We start from the raw sequence: 15,326 nt of genomic DNA, 5'->3' as shown, positions 1-15,326 counted from the left end.
GTGGGCAGCCCCACCCATAAATGCTGTATAAATGGACAACTTCACTTGAAGGTATGGGCAATAGACCTTAGGTACACTCTACGTCCAGCTGGAGCCAAGGTACAGAAGTCCAGAATATACAACAAGTTCTAAAATGATGGTTACAAACTCTTGGAAAGTTATAAACTTTTGAGAATCTTGTGGAAGTTCTGGACCCTACTGCTAGAAAAATAAAGAAATTATACACACACACAAAAGAAAGAAACCTTGAAGCCTTTCATAGACCCTCCTTAAGAACCACTGTTCAAAAAGATCTGCGAGTGTAATAAACAGGAGGTCATTTCTCCCACTATCCTGCCCTTCTGGGCTGAGGAAAGGGATCTGGGGACTCCTCAGTAGTGAAACCATGAGGATAACACTTAAATGGTTTTGTCAATCTTATCAGTTTCCTACGACTGCCATAACGAAATACCAGACTAACTATTGTACTGTTGTGGCTTAAACAACAGAAATTTATTTTCTTACATTCTAGAAGTCCAGGATCCTTGTGTTGGCAGGGCTTCTTCTAATGTCTTCCTCCTCAGCTTATAGATGGCCATCTTTCTCCAGTGTCTTCACACTGTCTTCCTCCTGTGAATGCATGAAATTTTCAAACATTTTAAACACACACATATCACATTACAGTTGCTACAGAAATCGCAGAATACCATTTTTGTGCATCACTATTGTGAAATTATGTTACTAGATCCAATGGTATATCTTGTTATTTAATGCATTAATGAAGGGCACATATATTGCTATATTAGATTTTTTATTTTAACAACTATATTTCAATAAATAAAGTCTCTGTAATACTACACACATTACTTAATTATTTTTTAATATTTTTATGAGGACATTATAAGCTTCTTCAGCTGCCAGCGGATACACACCACAAAAAAACTAACCCATTTAGGGGTGCCTGGGTGGCTCAGTCGGTTAAGCATCCGACTTCGGCTCAGGTCATGATCTCGCAGTTTGTGAGTCTGAGCCCCGCATTGGGCTCTGTGCTGACAGCTCACAGCCTGGAGCCTGCTTCAGATTCTGTGTCTCCCTCTCTCTCTGTCCCTCCCCCGCTAGTGCGCGGTCTCTGTCTCTCAAAAATGAGTAAATGTAAAAAAAATTTTTAATTAAAAAAAATTAACCCACTGATTAGAGCAATATATGGACTTATTTACTTCCAACCCTCATGACTAGGCCACTTACTCTCCACTGGTAGAGTCAAAACTACCCCAGACTCTCATTTCAGATACGTTCTGAAGGGAAAATGAGAAGTTCAAGAGTTCTTCGGTTTACCAAAAGTTGATCTTGTTGCAAGTCTTGTTTTTTCTTTGAATTATGGGTTTTCCTATAACTAGATTACTGCTAACCCCACAGTTCCTCTGTGATTCAGATTTTGCCTCATATTCCAGCTACTGAGCCCCTATGAAAAATTCAAAAGACCTCCTGTAGACTCTAACAGCCAATGGCTTTAGGGTACTGAGTTGAGAGACCTGTGTTTTGACTATATTTTCTTCTATAAAAAGCTCTAACGCTGAATGGCTGCCAGGAGACAGTTCATGAGGCATCATGGACTGAATCATGAAATGGCAGCCAACTTTTCCCAATCTCCTTTTCATCAGAAGAATTTTCTAGTTGACCACATTCACAAAGAGCACTGGCCCTTAATCACGTTCAGTACAAGGCTTCCGAAGAAACTAAAGGTGTATGAAGGAGAGGTCCTAATCAACCGCCATGTTTTCCTTCTCAGGGTATTTGAGGGACAGATTAATGTAACTCCTAGAAGATAAAGCTGAGAAGAGCTATAAAATGACCTCCCGACTTCTAAAAAATGCTAATGTGGCTCTGAATAACCAATATTCGGAAAATCACAAAATCAATCATAAACATGCCAAAGAAAAAATGAAAATAAACTTAATTACCAGATAAACAATCTGGAACTTAAAGCAACAAATGGAATGTCCACCAAGGAAAAGCTCTTGGTTTCCATATGTAAAGACTTGCTTCTGAAGAACCACCAGTTCCGAGGTTCTTCTTATCTATGAAAAGACTAAGACTCTTTCTCAATAGCATGTTAGTAAATCTTTGAAGAATCCTGAGGAAATAGGAGGTCAGAATGAAGCCAAAGGGAGATAATTTAGGTATCATGGTCATGACAAGACTTCTTTGAGTCACAAAGAAGGCTTTTCAGACACTAGTCCTCTCTGATACCCTCTCAATGAACCACAGAGTTGCTGAATTAAGTAAGAAGATATGTTTTGGATTTATTTATTTTCCCTAAAAAATTTATATTTGGCTCCAAGAGAAATGACTACTAGGTTCTTTACTATAGAGTTCATACAGATTTTAAGAATATGAGTCATGCTAATAAATAAAACCTGGCCTACCATGGAGTTACTTGGCTCATTTTCATAGACATGCTAGAATTAAGCAGTATAGGATGTGAACATACAGACTTGCATGTTTTGGGTCTACGTGGAGTCTTGCTTTTGCTTCCAGTTCCTTGGGAACTCTGATCCTGCAAAGAAACATTTCTAAATTCACCTTTAAACAATGTTATCAAGTCCTACTGAAACGAGGTTCAGTACATTTCCTCAGTTTCCAACTTCTTCACAGAGGCTACTCACATGAAAACCAAATTGCTTTTCCCTAGATAGTCCCTTTTCTTTTGTCCAACTGCCACACTGATACATATTCCTGGAGTGAGCCATGATATCGAATAAACTCTTTGTCCCGAAGGGTTTCCAGGAAATAAACATGAATGCTGCCCTGAAAAATATATTTACAGGAGTCTACATATTGCAAAGACTTGTAAATAATAAAATGTATTTTTAAAGCCTCATCAGGTATCTGTGGTTCTCTGGCAACTTGTGTTCTCCAGCCCAGCCAACGTCTCAAAAGCCCCAGTGATTTTAGCAATTGTTCTTAAACTTAGCTGCACATCAGAATCATCTAGAGAGATTTTTTTTGTTTAAGTGCCCTGAATATAGCTTACATCAATTCAATCAGAATAAGTGGGACCTGCATGCACATCAGTATTTTTCCTAGCTTTCTAGATGATTCTAATGTGCACCCACGCTTGAGAACCAGACCTAGAAGCCAGCAAGATTTTGTAAGTTTGCTCAGTGACATGGAGAGTAGCCCCAAGGCATGGTTGCCCTCTCAGGGACAACAACCTGCCAAAATCTTCTCCCCTGTTTACAGATTCCCAGGGTCCAAGTGCCCCATGGTCTGCACTATCCAGCTACTCCTCTGGGTCACATGTTTAGGTGAAGCCCAAACTACCCAATAGGGGGATGGAGAAAAGGAGGTAAATCCAGCAACTGGTGATGGAAAGCACCTAAGGGACTTAGTATCTATCACTCCACAACAGCTCCAAGACACTGTGGTCACATTGTGGCATATTTTTCCCTATTCAGAATTGCCCTTAATACTCATTGTAGCCCAACTTCACACATATAAATAATATTTCTAGAGGGAACAGAAGCTAATTATTTGCCCCAGTGCCACTGCTGCTGAGTCTTACCCTGAGATATAAATCCACTTACAGCCAAGCCAATCAAATTAATTTAAAGGAAACTATTCTTTTTTTTTTCAACGTTTATTTATTTATTTATTTATTTTTAGGACAGAGAGAGACAGAGCATGAACGGGGGAGGGGCAGAGAGAGAGGGAGACACAGAATCGGAAACAGGCTCCAGGCTCCGAGCCATCAGCCCAGAGCCTGATGCGGGGCTCGAACTCACGGACCCTGAGATCGTGACCTGGCTGAAGTCGGACGCTTAACCGACTGCACCACCCAGGCGCCCCAAAAGGAAACTATTCTTAAGAAGTCTTATATTTGTCAAGGTTTCAAATTACTTGAGCAATTAAAAACTAACTAAAACTAACCTAGACTCCCTTCCCTTAGTGAGGTGAAAAGAGCTCTTGAAGTACTTTCCAAGAATGAAAGATGAAGCACCAACCTGCATAAAGTACTGAGTAGGATGAGTGGCTGATTTGCACAACCAGTTAGAGCCCTAGAGGAATGAAGGCCAGGCTCTCATTGTATTTTGTTCTGTTCTGAGGCCACAGGCTGTGCCCTAATTCCTGGCTATGCATTCAACAAAGCCAAGACATTTCTTTGCAGGACAAAGTGAACAAAGAGATACTCAGCCCTCCAGAACTTACAGATGAGTCGTTAAAGATTCAAACTGATGATATGAGCACCTGGGTGGCTCAGTCCTTAGGCATCCAACTCTTGATTTCAGTTCAGGTCATCATCTCACAGTTCATGAGATGGAGCCCCAGCACAGAGCCTGCTTGGTTTCTCCCTCTCCCTCTCTTTCTGTCTCCCCAGCTCATACACACACACACACACACACACACACTCACTCTCTCTCTCTCTCTCTCTCTCTCTCTCTCAAAATAAATAAATAAATAAACTTAAAAATATATTAAAAAAAAAAAGATTACAAGTGATGGCCTAAAACACATAGGGGACATACCCAGGTAGACAAATCCTTGCATTTTAAAATAACATAGGGGCCCATGGGTGGCTCAGTTGGTTAAGTGTACGACTCTTGACTTCACCTCAGGTTATGATCTCATGGGTTGTGGGCTCGAGCCCCGCATCAGGCTCTGCACTGATAATGTGGAGCCTGCTTCGGATTCTCTGTCAAAATAAATAAACTTTAAAAAATTATTAATAATAATATATATTGGACCCTTGGTCCAATTCTCACTCCATAGCTTCTTAGTTGATGAATCCTCACGTCTGAAATTACCACCTGAATGTTAACTTTCAAATCTATATTTACAGGCTTGATATTTCTGCAGAGTTTCAGATCTGAATATCCTACTGTGTACTCAACATCTCCACTTGATCTCAGAAACACATCAAGCTCAACATGTCCAAAATGAAATTCATTATTTCCCCCAAAGCTGTATATAATAATACTAATGATATGTAATAAAAAGTTAATTAATAAAAATATATATAATTAAAAATTAATGTATAATTATAAGGATAAAGCTAAGGGTACTTCATATATATATTTTTATATATAAATGCCAAAAACAGTATGTATGCATCCTTCCTTCTATTCTGGGGCTAATTTCTCCACAGATGATCTGAAACTTTTCCTTCTCTCTCAGGAGACTCCCTGTCTCAGAAACCCGTCTCATAGCTTAACTTCTCCCTACTAGCTCCTTTTCAGTTGCATCTAAACACTCTCAAGCCTCTCCTAACTTTAAAAAGTTAACTAGAAAGAATGAAGAAGAAAAGAACTGTAAATGTGCTGTCTCCCCTGTGCCTTTCTGGCCACTGCCCTATCTCACTGCCCTCACACATTCATCCACCTGTTCACCTCCTACTCACTCATCAGCCCACTGCAATCTGGCTTCATTCACCAACTAGTCTTCTTAAACTGCTATTGCCAAAGTAAACAACACCCCTCCCTTTGTAAATTCCAAAGGAAACTTTCCGTCTCTATTTCCCTTGACCTCTAACTTGCACTAGACATTATTTGATCACTACCTCTTTGAAACCTTCTCTTGCCCACGCTCCTGCACCCCACTTTCCCATTTTTCTCTTGCTTCTCTAGTTGTTCCTTCTTTCCATTGGCCATTTTTCTTCCCCTGCCCATATTTGAGATATTTCATTTCTCAGATATCTGCCCTTGGCCCAATTCTCACTCCACAGCTTCTTAGTCGATGAATCCTCATGGCTGAAATTACCACCTGTATGTTAACTTTCAAATCTATATTTACAGGCTTGATATTCCTGCAGAGTTTCAGATCTGAATATCCTGCTGTGTACTCAACATCTCTACTTAATCTCAGAAACACATCAAGCTCAACATGTCCAAAATGAAATTCATTCTTTCCCCCAAAGCTGTTCCTCTTCTTATGCTCCCTGTGAGAGAAAATGGCACCACTATATAACTGGTTGCTTAAGTTAGAAAAACTGGTATCATTCTTGTCTTCTTTCTTTTCTTCAGTCTGTCTATGTAATAAGTCCTACTGATTTTATCTGCTAAGTAATGTTTTTAGTCCATTACTCCTTTCTATTTCCACTGCCCAAGTTGAGGCCACCAGCATCTCTTGCACTGATCTCACCAGCGAATCCCAAATACCCTCCCAGCTTCCAGATTGAAGCCCTTTCAACCCATACTCTACATCATCACCAGATTGATCTTTCTAAAACAAAATTCTGACCTTCCTCCCACATTACACACACTTAAAATTCTTTGTGGATTCCCCCAATGCCTCACAGTAGAATCAAATGCTCTACAGAAGCCTTTAGGGCCTTCGAGATCTGATGATCTGGCCCTGCCTCCCCTGTATAGCCTTACCCATGACCACTTGCTCCCTTGCACTCAGGACCCATCCACACTAAATTATGCTCAGAACCCAACTTATGCTTTGCTTTCTCTCTCTACAACTCTAGAAGCAATGCCTTTCCCCTGTGTTCTTACAGTGCCCTATACTTCTTTCTCCCCCTACTACTTTGCATCTTGCTTCTTCATAAAAGACTACAATCTTCATAAAAGACAGTAATTTTCTTAGTCATGTTCATTGTTGTATTCCCAGTACTGCCACAGTGCCTAAAAAGCAGAGAGTTATCAATAAATGTTTTCTTTAATCAATTGGTTGAGTAATCAAATGAAAACAAAGCTCAATATATCAATAGCTAAAAGAAATGACAAGTCCAATTTGCAAAGTTTGTTCCAGGCAGAGTTAGCTTTTTTTTTTCCTAATACATTGCTTGCAGTTCCATTTCATAATTATAAGACATTAAGCCTTTTACTAAATGCGCTAAGAACCTGGTGACCAATATTTTGGCATAGAGACCTCAAGAGGGAAAGGACTGTATCTTTTCTCACTGTGCCAAAGAAGTCCTATCATCAACTCTGTTTGGAAACAACATGAATGCTGCAATGACAGGGAAGTGTTCCAAGAGTTGGAGGGAAATATTTCTCTCTTTTCCAAATATCTTAAACTGGAATCCAGAATGATTTATGTCTTTAGATCTTAGATATTACTGAGGAAGTTAGAAATAATTTGTCATCTTTTGATTGTACCTGCTACCAGTTGATGGCTGAAAAAGGAAAGCTGAGGACTACCTCTATGGATATCAGCACAGAAACCTGTTCGGACATTCCCAGACAGTTTGGGGGTTTGAGGAATAACTCACAGACACAGAGTCTGAGCCAGCCTCAGAAGCAAATTATTTATCAAAAGTCGAGTATAATATATATAATATATAATAAAAATATAATCGGGTTACTGTTACTACAACCACCACCACCACCACCACTACACATGCACACACACAATCAAATATATATTTATATGAAACTTACAGAGTCCATTTACTCCACTCTTAAGTTAAATCTAACAACAGCCCTGTGAGGTTGACACTATTTTCTCCATTTTACAGAAGATTAATCCAAGTCCCTGAGAGCCTAAGATTTTTCAACAAGTCAAAAAAGGAAGGCAGGACTTGAACCTTGGCCTGTCCAATTCCAAAGCCATCCCTCCTTCCCCTATACCTTTCTCCCTCCTAAGTTGCCCCTCTCCTCCTACTGCTTACCAGAAACGCTGGTAAGAGTGATTCTGCTTTACGATAAACCACCCTGATCAAAATGCTTCAATGATTATTTTTGAGATGTCTGAGCTGAAAATGTACAGATTTCACAGGACAAAGCATGTGCCAAACTGTGATTGCACAATCAAAGCGCTGCAAGGAACCAACGAGGCCAAATGTGTGTTGGAGAAACTACAGATGTCATCTGGGAATGCTCAGAGCTTTGGATTTTTAAGCTGAGACAGTCTCGCTTCCACCGGAACCACAGCCTTATAAGGCTAAACCAAGGCCATGACTTCCTCAGCTGAATCAACCTGACACATACCGCCTGTTCCCTGAGCTCACTGGGATTCCACTGGCTGAGCGTCAGCCCCGTCATGGAAAGAACACCAGCACCGGGGAGGACTGGATTAGTCCCCATCCTGAACTGGATCACAAACACCCACCTTGTCATAAAACTGCTATGAGCCTTGCAGTGGAAAGACGGGTGAGGCAACACAATGGGGTCAGGAGTAGGGACCTTTAGGCTCCCCAGAGAAATTAGTCACAAAGTCTTATCCCTTCATTTCCATTTACAGCCACTTATTTGGGAGCAATACGTTCTAAAAGGGTGAAAAACAAAGACCCTCCTCCCCTCCCCCAGCATGTATTCTCAAGTTCACAGGAAGGACTCTCATTTGCTTTGGGGTACAAAGAGTACCTGCTAACAGCTGCATCTTCCCATGGACAAATCACACAGTGCATGTTCACAGAAAGACAGGACTCCAGGGGGGAAAAATCAGTCATTTACTCAACTCTTTTTACCAGACCTGGTCCCATTATACCCAAGCTCTAGAAAAAGGAAAGAAACTCAGTGGAAACCAGCTATGCAAACCTGCACAAAGAGGACCTCTTGGTTCTGAGAAGTCACAGTAACCAGTGGTTGAGAAATAATGAAAAGGTATGAGACCGCGAAGTTGAGCACACAAGAATGCTTCAGAAAATGGAATGTTGACACTGTCGCCAAGTAACTTTCCTTCCAAGTATTGATTACTCTCTACAGATTATGGAAAATATTTGTCTGAGATGATATTTCAACTGTTCTCATTCTCAGCTAGCAAGTATAGTAGAGCTATAGTGAAGCATGTGTTCCTAATTTTCCCCCAGAAGTTATTGATATCGGAATGTTAAGGTGCTAGGGAAAGAATGAGGAAACTTTCATAAGGAACCCAAATGACCTTCTGAGGGTAAGGAGACTACAAGCCCAATTCCTTGAGATTCTCCTTAGAGGAGAATCATCAGACTGGACTTGGGTGATCCCAACCACAGGCCAGAACAAGAAGGAGCTACCAACTTCTTTAATAGAAAACATCATGGTGGAAAGAGATTGGACAAGTGGGCAGTTATATACACCAAGACTGACCTGTGAAAGTGAGTAGTGGTTCTGGTTCTTTAAGGCTGTAACTGTCAGAACTTATATTTAGCAAGCCATACTGAGCACAAGCTACATCCTAGGAAAGAAGGATATAGGAGAATCTAAGAGGACACAGACCAACTCAGGGAATATCTGAGAACTACTGTGTCTGGGACTGCTGCTGGAAGAAGGAAATTTACCCCTCCATTATCATGTCTGTGTTAACCCATTTAGTTTGTATTTTCCTTAGTGAGAGGCATAACACCATCTTTCCCACTTGGTAGCCTGGTACCACATCACAGAGCTACCAGCTTTAGGGGCTGGTTATGGCATCACCCAGCTTCATGGAGTATAGCAGACATGAAAGGTGTCTTGCACCTCCTTCTACAGAGAATGGAATTAAACCAGAGCACCAACTACTGCACTTTTAAGTCCATTCCTCTTTGCACGATGATCCCACTTTCCAAGGGCTGCTTACTGTCAATGATAGAGTACGGTGGGAAGTCTCCATCCTGGGAAACATAGGACTTATTTGATGGCTGACCTGGGCACAGGACTTCCCAGTGGCTTTGCTGATGCTTCCTTAGGCTGCCTGGCAGTCTAGCCTGCTCCCTTCTAGCCTTCTCTCCTTATCCCCTTCCCTGAGTCAGGCCCACATTGTGATCTGACTGCTAACCCAAGCTTCTCTAGGTCCTTTCACACAAGCATTTCCTTCAAGAAAATCCCTGCAGTGTTTAACACTATCTTCACGTCTGCTTCTCAAGGACCATGACTGACACAGGAAGAATATCTGAATGGCATTTGGAGGAACAAAGTAGAAGAGGCAAGGATTGTCTCCTGGATATAAATTAGCACCCTGAAGACTTCTTGAGATTATCATAAGTATGGAGTCCAGGGAACACTATATAGAGGTTCAAGATGATAAATCATATCTGTGACTTTATCTTATATGCAGCACTTTAAAATAAATAAATATCCATTATGCACATTTAGGCCAGAAGGGAAGCATCAAAGCAAAAGGCTATTCTCATAACTTATTCTCATAACTTAAGGAAAAGTGGGAGCAGATGATGTGTACCATGGGGCAGACCAATGTTGCCTTGGCCTTGATGACCTCCCAAATGAGCATTCAGAGTACCCCGTTGTGACCTCCAAGAACTGCCGGGTTTCCATGTGTGAAGAGTTCAGGAGTTTCCTCCAGATCCTGTTGGCTTGACCCTATACAACCAAAAGCCTGATAATGATCTCTCGGTGTTGCTGCATCCATCACCAGCCCTTGGGCCCTCCATATTCTGTCCGGCCTCACCAGGAATAGAATGAGACCACTCTTCTCAGGCAGGTTTCTGCCCAGTGCCAATCCACATATAATTGGTGGTAGAAATTTCAATCCTTCATGTGCCAGCCACTATGCAAAGCATTTTACATTTTGTTTATTTCATTCATTCATTCAACACATTTATTGAGTACCTCCTGTGTGTTATCACTCCCCAAAGAGAGAACAAGGCTAAAAAGTCCCAGCCTGCCTAAAACATACTTTCTAATGAGGGATAGAGACACAGTAAAAAAAAAAGAAAGCCAAAAAAGACATGTTTTATTATTATATTATTATATATATAATAGAGCCCAACATGGGGCTTGAACTCATGACCCTGAGATCAAGACCTGAGCTGAGATGGAGTCAGACACTTAACCAACTGAGCCATTCAGGAGCCCATCCAAGCCAATGTTGTTAACCATTATGCCTTGCCACCAAGGTGGATTCCACAATCTTCCTATTTATTGTTCTAAAATCAGAGAGAAAGCCCAATCTTTATGTTCTCACTGTTCTTGCTAACACCCTTTGTGACCTTTACAGTCTAAATGTTTAGGTGCTAAGGAGCCACCTAAGAGACTACAAAGCACTGGCCATGATTATTATGAACATCAATCATCATCGTTATCACCATAGCTTTTTTCTATCCCAAAATCCCAGTGACCGGGGAAAGAGAGAGTAACACAGACCCCAAGAGCTTGCATTTCCTAACAGTTAAGCAGTGTGGGCAGAAGTCCCTGCGGGGAGGTTCTAAAACCAGCCTTCGGCAGGAAAAACTGTGACTCACTAAACCCATAGATATTTATGTTGGTCTTGCTGCAAAGAACATCCTTCTCTTCTGGGTAATAACTGAACCCCATAAATAGATTTTAAACTTCTATCCATTCTTCAAAAATAAACTGGTAGAACTGGTAGTACTTTTACAATATCATAGTGAGACACACCGTTAGCTCTATTAGTCATTTGATTTTTGCCTTCTTCCCGTTGCCTGCTTTGTTTGCATCCCCATCTAATCCAGAGGCCCTGGGATAATACAGAACCAAGCTCATGTATCCATGGGTTTCCCAAACCCTGAGTAATCAGGATCCTTATTCTGTTAGCAATAAACTTTGGAGGTTGTTTTTCGTTTTTGTTTTTTTTTTTTTTTTGCATGAGCAGACACTGTTTCCCCAGCTTTATTTCTTGCATCTGATCTAAATATGTTTCACTAAGCTTTGTAATAACAATATAGCTGTTTGCAGGGTGTTGTCTACAAGATAATGAGCAATTTTGCCTAACAGTCTTTTAAGAGCTGACATAACCCCGAGGGGAGAGATCCTCTTGATTAACTAGTTTATATTGAATTCCACACAGCACCATTGTTAATAAAAGCATACTATGATTATTGTGACAGTTTGTAATTACTAGCTCAAAATGGTTTGGAAGTAGTATTTATATGTATTTTTCCACTCAACCAATGGGACATTTTTTTATATACAAGTGGAGATTCATATCTGCCAGACTTTATATACCTTGGAAGCTTCATTCTCTTCCCCAGTTCTCTTCTGCTGATAGTCAACTAAGCGATCAAGTGGAAAGCCTAAAAAACGTTAAGCATCATCACACACGAATGTGGGCAATTCATTTAATTCAAGAATGGAAAACTGTCCCTGAAGTCCCTGTTTCTTTGGAGCCAGATGAGCCTGGCAAGCCCGGAGAGAAATGTGAAGAAGCGGCAACATTTTTCCCTGCAAATACCTCTAGTCCTCCTGGTTTCACAAGAGTGGATTTTGATTAACCAAGTCTTCTTAGGTGTGCACTATGTGTTTGAAAAGGGCTTACAGGGTGGCCAGGCACTGATCGGAAATCCTCCTAGAGTCTAAAAGTTGGAAGGTATTTAGTAAGCAGGTAAAATGATGATTTGTCAGGCCAGATACAGTGTTTCCAGAATACATTTTTTTAGGGGCACCTGGGTGGCTCAGTTGGTTAAGCGTCCAAGTTCGGCTCAGGTCATGATCTCGCAGTTTGTGAGCTCAAGCCCAGCGTCGGGCTCTGTGCTGACAGCTCAGAGCCTGGAGCTTGCTTCTGGTTTTGTGTCTCCCTGTCTTTCTGCCCCTCCCCTGCTTGTGCTCTGTCTCTAAAAGAAATAAACATTTAAAAAAAGTTTTTTAAAGAATATACTTTATTAAATTCTATTGCATTTTTCCTCATTTTTTGAAAAAAAAAATAGATAAACTGGACATTCAGGAATTAACCTGTGGACCAGGGACAGAAGAAATCCACATAAAGCAATCAGGTAGATAAGACCTCAAGATCTTTTCCTCTTAGCAGTCTCCTGCTATTCTTCTTAGTCCAAATGGTGACATATTGCATTTTCTCCTGACTCTAAGGTCTGTTGTTTCTGACCCTGTCTTAGATATCTCTGCTCAGTCCATGACCTCAGAATTGTAATCTCTCATGGTTAGGAGGGAAAATGAAAGACACATGGCATCATGTACCCACCAAGCACCCACTGCCCAATGTCAAGTCTGGAATGTGTCAGCATCTTGGTTGGCAACTCTCTGGGTGCTAAGTTGTCAATCCCTTAAGTGATGTCCATGACTGTGGATGATGGTCTGGGTATGGTCTCAAAGTACAAAGTATAGTGGGATTTTAAGACAATACCGCTTGGTCTAGATCTACATCCCAGGAAAGGAGCAATCGTTTACTAAGTTTTCAATGCTAACTGAGGATGGGAAAATGTAATAAATTCTTCTGAACTTTTTTTTCACAAGAATTCCTATTAAGCAAGATCTTTCCATCTATTGATGGTTATTTATAACTAGCTGGTGATGATTTACGATTCCAAGGCAGTAATATGCCTTTTAAAGGGAAACAACAAGCGTTTAAAAAAAAAAAAAAAAAAAAAAGTTTCTCTGAGGAGGAAGTTCACTGTGTCTCTTATCATTTCAACTATGTAGTCATATAAATGTTTGCTCTTAGGGACTTTCCAGAACATGGCCTTAGTTTCTGGTCTCTTTTTCCACTCCCAGGTATACTACTTGGCTGTGCTGTGTGCTAAGGATCTATAAGACAGTGGATGTGAATACAAGCAAACAGAATGTGGGTGGGGTTGGAGGAAGTCACTGCCCAGAGAATGAGAAGACCAGGATTCTCAACTCAGCTCTGCTGTTAACTAGCTGTGAGGCTTGAGTCTAACTATGCAGTCATTCTGAGCACGGGTTTTTCCAATTTATAAAAAAGAGGGGCCAGGTTTAGATAATCAGCTTGGTTCAATACCAATGATAGAAATGTGGGGGACCTGGGGGTTGGGGGGGGAGGGCTGGGGAGATCCCCGTGGTAGAGCCAGTGTAGCACTGCCCCCTGGATGGGACCGTGAGGACCCCGGGAATCCCATTCCTGGCAAAGGTTCTCAGCCCAGAGACCCACCCCGGCATCTGTCTAGAGGGAAGAAGCCACACCCTTCCCTCAGGTTCTTGATAAAGCCTGTTATTCCAAACAGGGGGCACAGGTGGGCAGTCTGTTCCTGTACCCTTTCTGCCCTTCAAGTACTTGGCATATATTAAAGCCTTCTCCCTACCTCTCAGGACACTGTGATACTCAAACTAATGTGCACACTAAAGCAAGAACATTAACCCAAGATTTTTTCATACTGCTTCTTCTCATTAAAAAATAATCCGGGGGCACCTGGGTGACTCAGTCGGTTGAGCATCCATCCAACTCTTGATTTCAGCTCAGGTCATGATCTCACAGTTTGTGGGATCAAACCCCATGTTGGGTTCTACACTGACAGTGTGGAGCCTGCTTGAGAGTCTCTCTCCTCTCTCTGCCCCTCCCTGGTTAGCACTGTCTCTCAAAATAAATAAATAAGCATTTTTTTAAAAATCTGGTTTTCCTTATCACATAAATATATCTGTTACAAGACAGGTAGAAAAACTTTTCAGAATGGCTAAAATTAACTCATTGTCATTTGTCAAACAACAAATGTTGGCAAGGATGCAGAGAAAGGGGAACACTTTTGCACTGCTGGTCGCAGAGTAAACTAGTACAGCCATTCTGGAAAACAGTACGGAAGTTCCTCAAAAAATTAAAAATGGAGCTACCCTACAACCCAGCAATTGTACTACTAGGTATTAATCCAAAGGATACAAAATATGCTGATTCAAAGGGGCATATGCACTCCATTGTTTATAGCAGCACTATCTACCATAGCCAAATTATGGAAAGCTCCCAAATACCCACCAAATGAAGAATGGATAAAGAAGATGTGGTATATATATATATATATATATATATATATATGTGTATATGTATATATATATATATATATGTGTGTGTATATATATGTGTGTGTGTGTGTGTGTGTGTGTGTATATATATATATATACGTGTGTGTGTGTATACACACACACACACACACACACACACAATGGAATACTACTTGGTTATGAAAAAGAATGAAACCTTGCCATTTGCAACAGCATGGATGGAACTAGAGTGTATTATGCTAAATGCAATACGTCAGTCAGAGAAAGATAAATATCATATGATTTCACTCACATGTGGAATTTAAGAAACACAACAGATGAACACAGGGGAAGGGAAGGAAAAATAAGACAAAAACAGAGAGGGAGGCAAACCATAAGAGACTCAAATATAGAGAACAAACTGAGGGTTGCTGGTGGGATATTGGGTGGAAGGGATGGGCTAAAGGGCAATGGGCATTAAGGAGGGTACTTGGTGGGATGAGCACTGGGTATTATATGTAAGTGATGAATCACTACATTCTACTCCTGAAAACATTATTATACTACATGTTAACTAACTTGGATTTAAATAAAATTTAAAAATTAATTAAATAATTACAGAAAAAAAATTTAATTCATTAGCCCACCATTCAGAGATAATCAGATTTTGTATATATTATGTCAAAATTCTGTGTGTGTGTGTGTGTGTGTGTGTGTGTGTAACACATACACATACATTTTTTAACTGGGAGACTTTACCAATTGAACGTCATTTAAATTGGATATCCACATGCAAAACAATGAATT

The 15,326-nt window shown here is 40.7% G+C and overlaps 1 long non-coding RNA gene across 2 annotated transcripts in view; it reads right to left on the bottom strand.

Moving 5' to 3' along the window:
• LOC123385983 overlaps positions 1 to 15,326 on the bottom strand; it is a 159,280-nt gene that overhangs the window by 129,406 nt on the left and 14,548 nt on the right. For both annotated transcript variants that reach the window (XR_006599326.1, XR_006599325.1), the window contains exon 2: positions 505 to 609. This is a non-coding gene — a long non-coding RNA (uncharacterized LOC123385983). The remainder of the gene's footprint in view (positions 1 to 504; positions 610 to 15,326) is intronic.

This window comes from Felis catus, chromosome B3 (assembly GCF_018350175.1).
Source record: "Felis catus isolate Fca126 chromosome B3, F.catus_Fca126_mat1.0, whole genome shotgun sequence".
Lineage (NCBI taxonomy): Eukaryota > Metazoa > Chordata > Mammalia > Carnivora > Felidae > Felis > Felis catus.
Note: the sequence above shows the minus strand (reverse complement) of the source record. Positions and strands in the feature narration are given on the sequence as shown.